Source organism: Aulonocara stuartgranti (assembly GCF_965226115.1).
Source record: "Aulonocara stuartgranti genome assembly, chromosome: 3".
NCBI lineage: Eukaryota > Metazoa > Chordata > Actinopteri > Cichliformes > Cichlidae > Aulonocara > Aulonocara stuartgranti.
The window spans coordinates 7307462-7322117 of NC_138941.1; the positions used below are offsets into that span (position 1 = coordinate 7307462).

Sequence of the window (14656 nt, forward strand, 5' to 3'; positions counted from 1 at the left end):
GATAGATAAAGCCTTGTGTATAATAATTAGTCATAACCACAACTCAAAGTCAGGGACTAACTAATTTTGGGACTTTGTGTCTGAGCCCAGGTTAAAACAATGTGTAAAAAAGCATTTAGTGGCATGGCTGAACAATGCTGTATTGATACTTATTTATCCATGTTCACAAAAAGGACTAATGTGTTTATTTGATTATTTGCATGTGTTAAACTGTGTCACCACCTTAGGCTTTCATTTGAGTTTACTCACAAATCTCTATACAGTTCTCTTTTACCACTGTGTGGACTCTGTTTACATTAAAACATAAAAAAGAATGAGTAATAAAAAGATGTGTAGACAGATCAGAAGATTAAGTAGACCGATAGAAACAGCTGTTCAGCCATGTTCTAAGAAACCAACACAATTTAAAGGTTCAGGATTGTGGTTTTAAAAGTTGAATTTTCATGTATTTCATATGTTGCTCATTATTTTTTATTTAGTTATTTAATTTAGTTATTTTTCTTTATTCTACCAGTCCTTTTCAGAAAGAAGCTGTATATGACTTAAGATTTTTATGTTATTTTCTATGACATCCAAAACAAATTGATGTATGTAATACTATTAAACATGATATACACATGTGTATAGGTCTGAAAAACATCATGCTGTATATTAAAGTTTGTATTTTCTGCAGAATGTTTGTTCATCTTTTAAGTTCATTTCAATTAGAAGAATATGAACTTTTAATATTCATTCAGAGGTTTTCTGACTCTAAATTTTCTTTTGTCATTACTCATCTTTTTATTATTTACATTTTAAACATGCTTAGCTTTTTCCAACTTCTTCTGTGTGAACATCAGCTTTCAAAAGTTCTGCACTTTTATTTTCAGGTTAAAAATTCTGTATTTTCCAGCTCATTCAGATTTTTAACTTAACATTCAGCAATTAATTCATTTCAGTGCATACATTCAGATTCAAGCATTCACACTGCAGTTTCTTCAGAAAATGCACTTTCTAGTTATTAGTGTGAATGCTTGAAAAGCATTCACAGTATTGTTCTTCTAATCTTTATTATTATTATTATTATTATTATTATATTTTATTTTTCCGTACGTTTTTTCAAAGCCTACTCCTTCAAAACCGTTCAACTTAGAAAAACCATTCAAACACCGTTAGATTCCTATTCTTTTGAACAACACTGCTTCTATTTTTCATATTTTTAACATTTATATTTTTAATTTTATTCAACTTTATTCAACAAAAATTTATAATGTATTTCAATGGGGAGACCCTTCAAATCCTCATTCAACTTACTCATTTTTAAACTCTTACTACTTCCACATACATTGACATAGAGCCACCATTCAAACTTTAAAACGAAGACAAGACATTCAACTATTCAACTTGTATTTATCTTTTCAATATCTATTATACTTTTTCTTCAGTTCCAGTTTAAGTTTCATGATGTTTTTTCAGCCGTTTCAGAGTTTATAATGGGTGTGTATGGGACGGAATGTTGGGGCTAGAGTGAGACAGCTCAACTGCTAGAGTGAGAGGAGCAAAAAAATTAATCTTAAAATCTTTTTTAAAACTGCTGCTGTGTCCACAGCGTTTGCTCTACAGCCATCATTTTACCCTCAAAACGTAGCCATGGCTGTCCTCTTTCATCCAATGTGTTTACTATTGTACTAGGTGTTATGGTTCTTTCATAAATGTCACCAATGCACAGCCTCCTCCCTCCAACTCTTCCATAGACTCTAATGTTAAAATGGCTCAGAAGGTTCGTTTGAAAATCAGAAGAGCATGGTGTCTTTACACTGTCACCACGTCCATATAATAAACTCCACAGGCATGAAAACTGAGAATTAGGTAGACTAGACATTGCTGTCGCTCACGGTGAAAGAATTTTGTCAATACGACATGTACTTTTCATTTGGGAGCGATTTGTTTAGGGCTGACTTTTCTGTTCATTTTAAGCAGCAAAAGTGAGGTGCATGTCTGTGTACGTGTGTATGGAGCCATTGGGTGCGGTCACTATAGCAACCAGGCTCACACCTGCCTGCTTAACGAGCTCTCTCTCTCACTCTGCCAAGATTCATCTTAAACACTTCTCTTTCAACTGCTGCTGTGTCCACAGTGTTAAAGCCATCATTTTACCCTCAAAACGTCGCCATTGTTGTTCTCTTTCCAACACCGTGTCTTTCAAAGCTCAGACTTTTAAATTTTTTAAACTGTGTGGATCCAAGCGGAGGGATCACATTTTAGTCATTCAGTGATTCAAAGAATATGAACTTTTAATATTCATTCAGATGTTTTCTGACTCTAAATTTTCTCTTCTCATTTCTTAGGGTTTTCTAATTTACAATTAAAACATTTTCAACTTTTTTCCAACTTCTTCTTCTAATCTTCAGCTTTTAGCAGTTCAGCACTTTTGTTTTCAGGTTAAATTCGGGTTTTTTTTTTTTATCTCATTCAAGATTTTTAACTTAAATTCAGTAATTAATTCATTTCAGTGCATACATTCAGATTCAAGCATTCACACTGCAGTTTCTTCAGAAAATGCACTTTCTAGTTATTATATTTTATTCTGTATTCCGTACGTTTTTTGTAATCCTACTCCTTCAAAACCGTTCAACTTAGAAAAACCATTCAAACACCGTTAGATTCCTATTCTTTTGGACAACACTGCTTCTATTTTTCATATTTTTAACATTTATATTTTTAATTTTATTCAACTTTATTCAACAAAAATTTATAATGTATTTCAATGGGGAGACCCTTCAAATCCTCATTCAACTTACTCATTTTTAAACTCTTACTACTTCCACATACATTGACATAGAGCCACCATTCAAACTTTAAAACGAAGACAAGACATTCAACTATTCAACTTGTATTTATCTTTTCAATATCTATTATACTTTTTCTTCAGTTCCAGTTTAAGTTTCATGATGTTTTTTCACCCGTTTCAGAGTTTATAATGGGTGTGTATGGGACGGAATGTTGGGGCTAGAGTGAGGCAGCTCAACTGCTAGAGTGAGAGGAGCAAAAAAATTAATCTTAAAATCTTTTTTAAAACTGCTGCTGTGTCCGCAGCGTTTGCTCTACATGTATGATTTTACCCTCAAAACGTAGCCATGGCTGTCCTCTTTCATCCAATGTGTTTACTATTGTACTAGGTGTTATGGTTCTTTCATAAATGTCACCAATGCACAGCCTCCTCCCTCCAACTCTTCCATAGACTCTAATGTTAAAATGGCTCAGAAGGTTCGTTTGAAAATCAGAAGAGCATGGTGTCTTTCCACTGTCACCACGTCCATATAATAAGCTCCACAGGCATGAAAACTGAGAATTAGGTAGACTAGACATTGCTGTCGCTCACGGTGAAAGAATTTTGTCAATACGACTTTTACTTTTCATTTGGGAGCGATTTGTTTCGGCCTGACTTTTCTGTTCATTTTAAGCAGCAAAAGTGAGGCGCATGTCTGTGTGCGTGTGTATGGAGCCATTGGGTGCGGTCACTATAGCAACCAGGCTCACACCTGCCTGCTTAACGAGCTCTGCCTGCCACTGTACCAAGATTCATCTTAAGCACTTCTCTTTCAACTGCTGCTGTGTCCACAGTGTTACAGCCATCATTTTACCCTCAAATTGTCGCCATTATTGTTCTCTTTCCAACACCGTATCTTTCAAAGCTCAGGCATTTAAACTTTTTAAACTGTGTGGATCAAAGTGGAGGGATCACATTTGAGTCATTCAGTGATTCAAAGAATATGACCTTTTAATATTCATTCAGATGTTTTCTGACTCTAAATGTTCTTTTCTCATTTCTTAGGGTTTTCTAATTTACATTTAAAACATTTTCAGTTTTTTTCCAACTCCTTCTTCTGTGTAACCTTCAGCTTTTAGCAGTTCAGCACCTTTGTTTTCAGGTTAAATTCGTTTTTTTTTTAATCTCATTCAATATTTTTAACTCAAAATTCAGCAATTAATTCATTTCAGTGCATACATTCAGATTCAAGCATTCACACTGCAGTTTCTTCAGAAAATGCACTTTCTAGTTATTATTATATTTTATCTATTCCGTACGTTTTTTGTAATCCTACTCCTTCAAAACCGTTCAACTTAGAAAAACCATTCAAACACCGTTAGATTCCTATTCTTTTGGACAACACTGCTTCTATTTTTCATATTTTTAACATTTATATTTTTAATTTTATTCAACTTTATTCAACAAAAATTTATAATGTATTTCAATGGGGAGACCCTTCAAATCCTCATTCAACTTACTCATTTTTAAACTCTTACTACTTCCACATACATTGACATAGAGCCACCATTCAAACTTTAAAACGAAGACAAGACATTCAACTATTCAACTTGTATTTATCTTTTCAATATCTATTATACTTTTTCTTCAGTTCCAGTTTAAGTTTCATGATGTTTTTTCACCCGTTTCAGAGTTTATAATGGGTGTGTATGGGACGGAATGTTGGGGCTAGAGTGAGGCAGCTCAACTGCTAGAGTGAGAGGAGCAAAAAAATTAATCTTAAAATCTTTTTTAAAACTGCTGCTGTGTCCGCAGCGTTTGCTCTACAGGTATGATTTTACCCTCAACACGTAGCCATCGCTGTCCTCTTTCATCCAATGTGTTTACTATTGTCCTAGGTGTTATGGTTCTTTCGTAAATGTCACCAATGCACAGCCTCCTCCCTCCAACTCTTCCATAGACTCTAATGTTAAAATGGCTCAGAAGGTTCGTTTGAAAATCAGAAGAGCATGGTGTCTTTACACTATCACAACGTCCATATAATAAACTCCACAGGCATGAAAACTGAGAATTAGGTAGACTGGACATTGCTGCCGCTCACGGTGAAAGAATTTCGTCAATACGACATACACTTTTCATTTGGGAGCGGTTTGTTTCGGCCTGACTTTTCTGTTCATTTTAAGCAGCAAAAGTGAGGCGCATGTCTGTGTACGTGTGTATGGAGCCATTGGGTGCAGTCACTATAGCAACCAGGCTCACACCTGCCTGCTTAACGAGCTCTGCCTGCCACTGTACCAAGATTCATCTTAAGCACTTCTCTTTCAACTGCTGCTGTGTCCACAGTGTTACAGCCATCATTTTACCCTCAAATTGTCGCCATTATTGTTCTCTTTCCAACACCGTGTCTTTCAAAGCTCAGGCATTTAAACTTTTTAAACTGTGTGGATCAAAGTGGAGGGATCACATTTGAGTCATTCAGTGATTCAAAGAATATGACCTTTTAATATTCATTCAGATGTTTTCTGACTCTAAATGTTCTTTTCTCATTTCTTAGGGTTTTCTAATTTACAATTAAAACATTTTCAGCTTTTTTCCAACTTCTGCTTCTGTGTAACCTTCAGCTTTTAGCAGTTCAACACCTTTGTTTTCAGGTTAAATTTGGTTGTTGTTTTTTTTGTTTGTTTTTTTAATTTCATTCAATATTTTTAACTCAAAATTCAGCAATTAATTCATTTCAGTGCATACATTCAGATTCAAGCATTCACACTGCAGTTTCTTCAGAAAATGCACTTTCTAGTTAGTGTGAATGCTTGAAAAGCATTCACAGTATTGTTCTTCTAATCTTTATTATTATATTTTCTTTTTCCGTACGTTTTTTGAAAGCCTACTCCTTCAAAACCGTTCAACTTAGAAAAACCATTCAAACATCGTTAGATTCCTATTATTTTGGACATGACTGCTTCTATTTTTCTCATTTTTAACATTTATATTTTTAATTTTATTCAACTTTATTCAACAAAAATTTCCCATGTATTTCAATGGGGAGACCCTTCAAATTCTCATTCAATTTACTCATTTTTAAACTCTTACTACTTCCACATACATTGACATAGAGCCACCATTCAAACTTTAAAACGAAGACAAGACATTCAACTATTCAACTTGTATTTATCTTTTCAATATCTATTATACTTTTTCTTCAGTTCCAGTTTAAGTTTCATGATGTTTTTTCAGCCGTTTCAGAGTTTATAATGGGTGTGTATGGGACGGAATGTTGGGGCTAGAGTGAGGCAGCTCAACTGCTAGAGTGAGAGGAGCAAAAAAATTAATCTTAAAATATTTTTTAAAACTGCTGCTGTGTCCGCAGCGTTTGCTCTACAGGTATGATTTTACCCTCAAAACGTAGCCATGGCTGTCCTCTTTCATCCAATGTGTTTACTATTGTCCTAGGTGTTACGGTTCTTTCATAAATGTCACCAATGCACAGCCTCCTCCTTCCAACTCTTCCATAGACTCTAATGTTAAAATGGCTCAGAAGGTTCGTTTGAAAATCAGAAGAGCATGGTGTCTTTCCACTGTCACCACGTCCATATAATAAACTCCACAGACATGAAAACTGAGAATTCAGTAGACTAGACATTGCTGTCACTCACGGTGAAAGAATTTTGTCAATACGACTTTTACTTTTCATTTGGGAACGATTTGTTTCGGCCTGACTTTTCTGTTCATTTTAAGCAGCAAAAGTGAGGCGCATGTCTGTGTACGTGTGTATGGAGCCATTGGGTGCGGTCACTATAGCAACCAGGCTCACACCTGCCTGCTTAACGAGCTCTGCCTGCCACTGTACCAAGATTCATCTTAAGCACTTCTCTTTCAACTGCTGCTGTGTCCACAGTGTCACAGCCATCATTTTACCCTCAAATTGTCGCCATTATTGTTCTCTTTCCAACATCTTGTCTTTCAAAGCTCAGAGATGTAAACTTTTTAAACTGTGTGGGTCCAAGTGGAGGGATCACATTTTCTTCATTCAGTGATTCAAAGAATATGACCTTTTAATATTCTTTCAGATGTTTTCTGACTCTAAATGTTCTTTTCTCATTTCTTAGGTTTTTCTAATTTACAATTAAAACATTTTCAGTTTTTTTCCAACTTCTTCTTCTGTATAACCTTCAGCTTTTAGCAGTTCAGCACCTTTGTTTTCAGGTTAAATTTGATTTTTTTATTTTTTTTTTATTTCATTCAATATTTTTAACTCAAAATTGAGCAATTAATTCATTTCAGTGCATACATTCAGATTCAAGCATTCACACTGCAGTTTCTTCAGAAAATGCACTTTCTAGTTCTATTTTATTCTTCCGTACGTTTTTTGAAAGCCTACTCCTTCAAAACCGTTCAACTTAGAAAAACCATTCAAACATCGTTAGATTCCTATTATTTTGGACATGACTGCTTCTATTTTTCTCATTTTTAACATTTATATTTTTAATTTTATTCAACTTTATTCAACAAAAATTTCCCATGTATTTCAATGGGGAGACCCTTCAAATTCTCATTCAACTTACTCATTTTTAAACTCTTACTACTTCAACATACGTTGACATAGAGCCACCATTCAAACTTTAAAACGAAGACAAGACATTCAACTATTCAACTTGTATTTATCTTTTCAATATCTATTATACTTTTTCTTCAGTTCCAGTTTAAGTTTCATGATGTTTTTTCACCCGTTTCAGAGTTTATAATGGGTGTGTATGGGACGGAATGTTGGGGCTAGAGTGAGGCAGCTCAACTGCTAGAGTGAGAGGAGCAAAAAAATTAATCTTAAAATATTTTTTAAAACTGCTGCTGTGTCTGCAGCGTTTGCTCTACAGGTATGATTTTACCCTCAAAATGTAGCCATGGCTGTCCTCTTTCATCCAATGTGTTTACTATTGTACTAGGTGTTATGGTTCTTTCATAAATGTCACCAATGCACAGCCTCCTCCCTCCAACTCTTCCATAGACTCTAATGTTAAAATGGCTCAGAAGGTTCGTTTGAAAATCAGAAGAGCATGGTGTCTTTCCACTGTCACCACGTCCATATAATAAACTCCACAGGCATGAAAACTGAGAATTCAGTAGACTAGAAGCTGCTGTCGCTCACGGTGAAAGAATTTTGTCAATACGACTTTTACTTTTCATTTGGGAACGATTTGTTTCGGCCTGACTTTTCTGTTCATTTTAAGCAGCAAAAGTGAGGCGCATGTCTGTGTACGTGTGTATGGAGCCATTGGGTGCGGTCACTATAGCAACCAGGCTCACACCTGCCTGCTTAACGAGCTCTGCCTGCCACTGTACCAAGATTCATCTTAAACACTTCTCTTTCAACTGCTGCTGTGTCCACAGTGTTACAGCCATCATTTTACCCTCAAATTGTCGCCATTATTGTTCTCTTTCCAACACCGTATCTTTCAAAGCTCAGGCATTTAAACTTTTTAAACTGTGTGGATCAAAGTGGAGGGATCACATTTGAGTCATTCAGTGATTCAAAGAATATGACCTTTTAATATTCATTCAGATGTTTTCTGACTCTAAATGTTCTTTTCTCATTTCTTAGGGTTTTCTAATTTACATTTAAAACATTTTCAGTTTTTTTCCAACTCCTTCTTCTGTGTAACCTTCAGCTTTTAGCAGTTCAGCACCTTTGTTTTCAGGTTAAATTCGGGGTTTTTTTTGTTTTTTTTTTAATCTCATTCAATATTTTTAACTCAAAATTCAGCAATTAATTCATTTCAGTGCATACATTCAGATTCAAGCATTCACACTGCAGTTTCTTCAGAAAATGCACTTTCTAGTTAGTGTGAATGCTTGAAAAGCATTCACAGTATTGTTATTCTAATCTTTATTATTAGTGTGAATGCTTGAAAAGCATTCACAGTATTGTTCTTCTAATCTTTATTATTATATTTTATTATTATTATCTATTCCGTACGTTTTTTGAAAGCCAACTCCTTCAAAACCGTTCAACTTAGAAAAACCATTCAAACACCGTTAGATTCCTATTCTTTTGGACAACATTGCTTCTATTTTTCTCATTTTTAACATTTATATTTTTAATTTTATTCAACTTTTTTCAACAAAAATTTATAATGTATTTCAATGGGGAGACCCTTCAAATTCTCATTCAACTTCATCCTCTTTAAACTGTATCTACTTCCACATACATTGACATAGAGCCACCATTCAAACTTTAAAACGAAGACAAGACATTCAACTATTCAACTTGTATTTATCTTTTCAATATCTATTATACTTTTTCTTCAGTTCCAGTTTAAGTTTCATGATGTTTTTTCACCCGTTTCAGAGTTTATAATGGGTGTGTATGGGACGGAATGTTGGGGCTAGAGTGAGGCAGCTCAACTGCTAGAGTGAGAGGAGCAAAAAAATTAATCTTAAAATCTTTTTTAAAACTGCTGCTGTGTCTGCAGCGTTTGCTCTACAGGTATGATTTTACCCTCAAAACGTAGCCATCGCTGTCCTCTTTCATCCAATGTGTTTACTATTGTCCTAGGTGTTATGGTTCTTTCATAAATGTCACCAATGCACAGCCTCCTCCCTCCAACTCTTCCATAGACTCTAATGTTAAAATGGCTCAGAAGGTTCGTTTGAAAATCAGAAGAGCATGGTGTCTTTCCACTGTCACCACGTCCATATAATAAACTCCACAGGCATGAAAACTGAGAATTCAGTAGACTAGAAGCTGCTGTCGCTCACGGTGAAAGAATTTCGTCAATACGACTTGTACTTTTCATATGGGAACGATTTGTTTCGGCCTGACTTTTCTGTTCATTTTAAGCAGCAAAAGTGAGGTGCATGTCTGTGTCCGTGTGTATGGAGCCCTTGGGTGCGGTCACTATAGCAACCAGGCTCACACCTGCCTGCTTAACGAGCTCTCTCTCTCACTCTGCCAAGATTCATCTTAAACACTTCTCTTTCAACTGCTGCTGTGTCCACAGTGTTAAAGCCATCATTTTACACTCAAAACGTCGCCATCGTTGTTCTTTTTCCAACATCTTGTCTTTCAAAGCTCAGAGATGTAAACTTTTTAAACTGTGTGGGTCCAAGTGGAGGGATCACATTTTAGTCATTCAGTGATTTAAAGAATATGACCTTTTAATATTCTTTCAGATGTTTTCTGACTCTAAATGTTCTTTTCTCATTTCTTAGGTTTTTCTAATTTAAAATTAAAACAATTTCAGCTTTTTTCCAACTTCTTCTTCTGTGTAACCTTCAGCTTTTAGCAGTTCAGCACTGTTGTTTTCAGGTTAAATTCAGGTTTTTTTTTTTTTTTTTTTATCTCATTCAAGATTTTTAACTCAAAATTCAGCAATTAATTCATTTCAGTGCATACATTCAGATTCAAGCATTCACACTGCAGTTTCTTCAGAAAATGCACTTTCTAGTTATTATATTTAGTGTGAATGCTTGAAAAGCATTCACAGTATTGTTCTTCTAATCTTTATTATTATTATTAGTGTGAATGCTTGAAAAGCATTCACAGTATTGTTATTCGAATCTTTATTATTATTATTCTATTTTATTATTATCTATTCCGTACGTTTTTTGAAAGCCTACTCCTTCAAAACCGTTCAACTTAGAAAAACCATTCAAACACCGTTAGATTCCTATTCTTTTGGACAACATTGCTTCTATTTTTCTCATTTTTAACATTTATATTTTTAATTTTATTCAACTTTTTTCAACAAAAATTTATAATGTATTTCAATGGGGAGACCCTTCAAATTCTCATTCAACTTCCTCCTCTTTAAACTGTATCTACTTCCACATACATTGACATAGAGCCACCATTCAAACTTTAAAACGAAGACAAGACATTCAACTATTCAACTTGTATTTATCTTTTCAATATCTATTATACTTTTTCTTCAGTTCCAGTTTAAGTTTCATGATGTTTTTTCACCCGTTTCAGAGTTTATAATGGGTGTGTATGGGACGGAATGTTGGGGCTAGAGTGAGGCAGCTCAACTGCTAGAGTGAGAGGAGCAACAAAATTAATCTTAAAATCTTTTTTAAAACTGCTGCTGTGTCCGCAGCGTTTGCTCTACAGGTATGATTTTACCCTCAAAACGTAGCCATGGCTGTCCTCTTTCATCCAATGTGTTTACTATTGTACTAGGTGTTATGGTTCTTTCATAAATGTCACCAATGCACAGCCTCCTCCCTCCAACTCTTCCATAGACTCTAATGTTAAAATGGCTCAGAAGGTTCGTTTGAAAATCAGAAGAGCATGGTGTCTTTACACTGTCACCACGTCCATATAATAAGCTCCACAGGCATGAAAACTGAGAATTAGGTAGACTAGACATTGCTGTCGCTCACGGTGAAAGAATTTTGTCAATACGACTTTTACTTTTCATTTGGGAGCGATTTGTTTCGGCCTGACTTTTCTGTTCATTTTAAGCAGCAAAAGTGAGGCGCATGTCTGTGTACGTGTGTATGGAGCCATTGGGTGCGGTCACTATAGCAACCAGGCTCACACCTGCCTGCTTAACGAGCTCTGCCTGCCACTCTGCCAAAATTCATCTTAAACACTTCTCTTTCAACTGCTGCTGTGTCCACAGTGTTACAGCCATCATTTTACCCTCAAATTGTCGCCATTATTGTTCTCTTTCCAACATCTTGTCTTTCAAAGCTCAGGCATTTAAACTTTTTAAACTGTGTGGATCAAAGTGGAGGGATCACATTTGAGTCATTCAGTGATTCAAAGAATATGACCTTTTAATATTCTTTCAGATGTTTTCTGACTCTAAATGTTCTTTTCTCATTTCTTAGGTTTTTCTAATTTACAATTAAAACATTTTCAGCTTTTTTCCAACTTCTTCTTCTGTGTAACCTTCAGCTTTTAGCAGTTCAGCACTGTTGTTTTCAGGTTAAATTCAGGTTGTTTTTTTTTTTTTTTATCTCATTCAAAATTTTTAACTCAAAATTCAGTAATTAATTCATTTCAGTCCATACATTCAGATTCAAGCATTCACACTGCAGTTTCTTCAGAAAATGCACTTTCTAGTTATATTTTATTTTTCCGTACGTTTTTTGAAAGCCTACTCCTTCAAAACCGTTCAACTTAGAAAAACCATTCAAACATCGTTAGATTCCTATTATTTTGGACAACATTGCTTCTATTTTTCTCATTTTTAACATTTATATTTTTAATTTTATTCAACTTTATTCAACAAAAATTTCCCATGTATTTCAATGGGGAGACCCTTCAAATTCTCATTCAACTTACTCATTTTTAAACTCTTACTACTTCAACATACGTTCACATAGAGCCACCATTCAAACTTTAAAACGAAGACAAGACATTCAACTATTCAACTTGTATTTATCTTTTCAATATCTATTATACTTTTTCTTCAGTGCCAGTTTAAGTTTCATGATGTTTTTTCACCCGTTTCAGAGTTTATAATGGGTGTGTATGGGACGGAATGTTGGGGCTAGAGTGAGGCAGCTCAACTGCTAGAGTGAGAGGAGCAAAAAAATTAATCTTAAAATCTTTTTTAAAACTGCTGCTGTGTCCACAGCGTTTGCTCTACAGGTATGATTTTACCCTCAAAACGTAGCCATGGCTGTCCTCTTTCATCCAATGTGTTTACTATTGTACTAGGTGTTATGGTTCTTTCATAAATGTCACCAATGCACAGCCTCCTCCCTCCAACTCTTCCATAGACTCTAATGTTAAAATGGCTCAGAAGGTTCGTTTGAAAATCAGAAGAGCATGGTGTCTTTCCACTGTCACCACGTCCATATAATAAACTCCACAGGCATGAAAACTGAGAATTCAGTAGACTAGAAGCTGCTGTCGCTCACGGTGAAAGAATTTTGTCAATACGACTTTTACTTTTCATTTGGGAACGATTTGTTTCGGCCTGACTTTTCTGTTCATTTTAAGCAGCAAAAGTGAGGCGCATGTCTGTGTACGTGTGTATGGAGCCATTGGGTGCAGTCACTATAGCAACCAGGCTCACACCTGCCTGCTTAACGAGCTCTGCCTGCCACTGTACCAAGATTCATCTTAAGCACTTCTCTTTCAACTGCTGCTGTGTCCACAGTGTTACAGCCATCATTTTACCCTCAAATTGTCGCCATTATTGTTCTCTTTCCAACACCGTATCTTTCAAAGCTCAGGCATTTAAACTTTTTAAACTGTGTGGATCAAAGTGGAGGCATCACATTTGAGTCATTCAGTGATTCAAAGAATATGACCTTTTAATATTCATTCAGATGTTTTCTGACTCTAAATGTTCTTTTCTCATTTCTTAGGGTTTTCTAATTTACATTTAAAACATTTTCAGTTTTTTTCCAACTCCTTCTTCTGTGTAACCTTCAGCTTTTAGCAGTTCAGCACCTTTGTTTTCAGGTTAAATTCGGTTTTTTTTTGTTTTTTTTAATCTCATTCAATATTTTTAACTCAAAATTCAGCAATTAATTCATTTCAGTGCATACATTCAGATTCAAGCATTCACACTGCAGTTTCTTCAGAAAATGCACTTTCTAGTCTTTATTAGTGTGAATGCTTGAAAAGCATTCACAGTATTGTTATTCTAATCTTTATTATTATTATTATATTTTATTTTTCCGTACGTTTTTTGAAAGCCTACTCCTTCAAAACCGTTCAACTTAGAAAAACCATTCAAACATCGTTAGATTCCTATTCTTTTGGACAACATTGCTTCTATTTTTCTCATTTTTAACATTTAGATTTTTAATTTTATTCAACTTTATTCAACAAAAATTTATAATGTATTTCAATGGGGAGACCCTTCAAATCCTCATTCAACTTACTCATTTTTAAACTCTTACTACTTCCACATACATTGACATAGAACCACCATTCAAACTTTAAAACGAAGACAAGACATTCAACTATTCAACTTGTATTTATCTTTTCAATATCTATTATACTTTTTCTTCAGTTCCAGTTTAAGTTTCATGATGTTTTTTCACCCGTTTCAGAGTTTATAATGGGTGTGTATGGGACGGAATGTTGGGGCTAGAGTGAGACAGCTCAACTGCTAGAGTGAGAGGAGCAAAAAAATTTATCTTAAAATCTTTTTTAAAACTGCTGCTGTGTCCGCAGCGTTTGCTCTACAGGTATGATTTTACCCTCAAAACGTAGCCATGGCTGTCCTCTTTCATCCAATGTGTTTACTATTGTCCTAGGTGTTATGGTTCTTTCATAAATGTCACCAATGCACAGCCTCCTCCCTCCAACTCTTCCATAGACTCTAATGTTAAAATGGCTCAGAAGGTTCGTTTGAAAATCAGAAGAGCATGGTGTCTTTACACTGTCACCACGTCCATATAATAAACTCCACAGGCATGAAAACTGAGAATTTGGTAGACTAGACATGGCTGTCGCTCACGGTGAAAGAATTTTGTCAGTACGACATGTACTTTTCATTTGGGAACGATTTGTTTCGGCCTGACTTTTCTGTTCATTTTAAGCAGCAAAAGTGAGGTGCATGTCTGTGTCGTGTGTATGGAGCCATTGGGTGCAGTCACTATAGCAACCAGGCTCACACCTGTCTGCTTAACGAGCTCTCTCTGCCACTCTGCCAAGATTCATCTTAAACACTTCTCTTTCAACTGCTGCTGTGTCCACAGTGTTAAAGCCATCATTTTACCCTCAAAACGTCGCCATCGTTGTTCTCTTTCCAACATCTTGTCTTTCAAAGCTCAGAGATGTCAACTTTTTAAACTGTGTGGATCCAAGTGGAGGGATCACATTTGAGTCATTCAGTGATTCAAAGAATATGAACTTTTAATATTCTTTCAGATGTTTTCTGACTCTAAATGTTCTTTTCTCATTTCTTAGGTTTTTCTAATTTACAATTAAAACATTTT

General features: G+C 35.2%; 1 protein-coding gene across 2 annotated transcripts in view; it reads left to right on the plus strand.

Moving 5' to 3' along the window:
* LOC309702189 (protein NLRC3-like) overlaps positions 1–14656 on the plus strand; it is a 306079-nt gene that overhangs the window by 251782 nt on the left and 39641 nt on the right. The gene's annotated exons all lie outside the window — the stretch shown is intronic.